The following is a 2,753-nucleotide window of genomic DNA, read 5'->3' as shown; positions in this document are numbered from 1 at the left end:
GTGAATGGGAAAGCTACAAAGAAAAGCAAAGTGTCACAAAGCAGATACTAAGTGGCACAAAGAGGGAGAATGAAAATAACCGACTGGTGAAATGAACAGACACATAGCAGATGTAATTTAACGCAGAGAATTATGAAGTGAAACATTTTGGTAGGATGAGGAGAGGCAATGTGAATTAATGATACAATTTTAACGGGGCCAGATTTATACATGAAAATTTAAATCCCCATTTAAGCATCTGCCTCTGAAGATCAATGATCCTGAAACCGGTCATAATGCTCCCTGTATTGTATTAACCAGCTCTAAAACGTACAATTTTAAAGAAGGCAGGATCTGGAAGACATGGGGACGTTTCCTTTGTTAATAGACGAATAGAGTATAAAAACAAGGAAGTTATGCCAAACAATTATAAAACACTTATGAGTTCTTAGCTGGAATGTTGCGTGGGGAACACGCTTCAGGGAAGAAGTCTAGCAGAATAGATTTACTAGAATACTGCCAGAGTTGGGGACCTCATTTATACGAAGAGACTGGAGAAGCTGGGATTTTTCTCCTTAGAATAGAAAATGTTAAGTGGCGATTTATGTCGCTAGTTCAAAATTATGAAGTGTTTTGATAGTGAAAAAGGAAAAAGCTTCAAAATATGACATTTAAAGTGATAGAATATAGATAGGCACAGATGGGGGTCGAATCCATAATCTTCGGTTTACGAGACCGACGCCTTACCACTTGGCCACCGCGCCCTGATGCACTGTGTGACTGGCTTCGTATTGCTACCGAATCCCACTTCATTTCAATTCGGTTGCATAAACACAGACGCACATGCAAAGACATAAAGTGGGATAATGGAATGGGCAAATGACCAGCCTCATTTATTTGAAACTATTATAAAACATTTCATAAAATCATACATACCGATGGAGAGTACTTGGTCCATCGTACTCTTGAACGAGCTATCCAATTGTTCCCAGATCTTTCCACAACGCCCTGCAAATTGTGCCTCTTCAAGCATTTATCCAATTCCATTTTGAGGGTTACTAGTGAATCTGCAGTGCTACGGGTAAATAACAGGGTGGTGAGACGAGCTGAGGGTCAGCACGGGCTCAACGGGCCGAACTGCCTTCTTCCATGCTGAAACAATTCTTTGAATCGATGACTCCATGATTCACCACCTTTTCAGCAGTGCATTACAGATCAAAGCTTAAAAAAAAACATTTCTCCTTCACTTTCATCTGTTTCCTCTGTTGTCCTCTGGATGTTGCCAGGACTGGATAGTTTTGGTTATGGAGAAAGATTGGGGTTGTTTTCTTCGGAACAGATGAGGATAAAGGGTGACATAATTGCCGTGTATAACATTATGCGTGGCCGAGATAGTGTGCATAAGAAACACCTGTACCCCTGAGCAGAGAGGTCAATAACCAGGGGGCATAGATTTAAAGTAATTGATAAAAGGATTACACGAGAGTCGAGGAGAAATGTTTTCGCCCAGAATGAATTTGGGTCTGGAACTCACTGACTGAAAAGTTAGTGGAGACACAATCCCTCAACACATTTAAGTAGTATTTGTATATGGATTGAATCGCCCTAATCTGCAACGCGACAGATCAAAAGCTGGGAAGTGCGATTAGGCTTAATAGCTCTTTTGATTGACGGAAATAGGATGGGCCGAATGCTCTCCTTCCCTGACGCAAACTTCTCCGATTCTATGATTCTATGAGGTGGGGAAATCTCTTTTGTTTCCTGCACATATCTGTATCCCACCATCGATGGGATGTTGCTGTGTGGTAATTGGCTGCCGTGACTACACTTCAAGAAGTACTTCATTTTTTTAAAGCACGTTTTAATAAAAATATTAATTCAGTGCATGTGGGCGTAGCTAGCAAGGCTGACATGTATTGCCCAACCCTAATTGCGTTTGAGAAGATAGTGATGAACAAACTTCGTCTACCACTGCAGTACTTGGATATTCACTTGATGGCTACGGTCCAAGAGCTAGAAATGAGATTTGGCAGCATACTATACAGTCCACCAGCAAGGACGTGATGGGCTAAATGGTTTCCTTCTGTGCTGTAAATTTCTATGGCTCTGTGGTTCAGTCACTGAGGTGATGGTACTACCAATGTACTGTTGTAGAAGGAGTTCCAAGATTTTCACCGCACGATAATGGAAAGGTGATATATTTCCTGGTTCATTATCTGCAGAGTTGATACTCGAGTTGGAAAAATCAAACTTCAACGATCATGCCCACTTCTGATCTTATGATGAAGGGCAGGTCATTGATGAAGCAGATGATGATTAACTCCTGCAGCGATATCCTGGGCTGAGATGATTGCCGTCGAACCACAACCATCTTCTTTTAGGCTAGGTATGTCTCCAGCAGTGGAGATTAACCACGCAATCATTTCAACGTTAGAAGCCTCCTTGATGAAACATTCGACCAAATACTGTTTTGATATCAAGGACAATAACTCTCGCCTCATTTTAGAATTACTCACTTTTGGCCATATTTGGACCAAGGCTGTAATGATGTCTGGAGGCTGGGGGTCCTGTCGACACTCAAACTGAGCAACGGCGGGCAATTGGGTCATTCTATGTTCGTGAAAGATGCTACAGGAATACAAGCTCGTGCATTTACTGTTTGAAAACAGCGCACAATGCATGATGTAGGATCACATGGTCATCGACCTGGAATCTTACTCCCACCTTCCTCTTCCCACAGACCATAACCAGATTTTCAAAGCATGGCGCGTTTT

General features: G+C 41.9%; 1 non-coding gene across 1 annotated transcript; it reads right to left on the bottom strand.

Annotated features, from left to right (window-relative positions):
* Nucleotides 1-671: 671 nt before the first annotated feature.
* Nucleotides 672-743, bottom strand: trnat-cgu (transfer RNA threonine (anticodon CGU)). The gene has a single exon. It is a non-coding gene; the product is annotated as a tRNA-Thr (tRNA).
* Between the last annotated feature and the right edge of the window lie 2,010 nt (nucleotides 744-2,753).

Source organism: Pristiophorus japonicus, unplaced genomic scaffold, assembly GCF_044704955.1.
Source record: "Pristiophorus japonicus isolate sPriJap1 unplaced genomic scaffold, sPriJap1.hap1 HAP1_SCAFFOLD_185, whole genome shotgun sequence".
Taxonomy (NCBI): Eukaryota; Metazoa; Chordata; class Chondrichthyes; family Pristiophoridae; genus Pristiophorus; species Pristiophorus japonicus.
The sequence above is the reverse complement of the archived record's forward strand: the minus strand, read 5'-3'. Positions and strand labels throughout refer to the sequence as shown.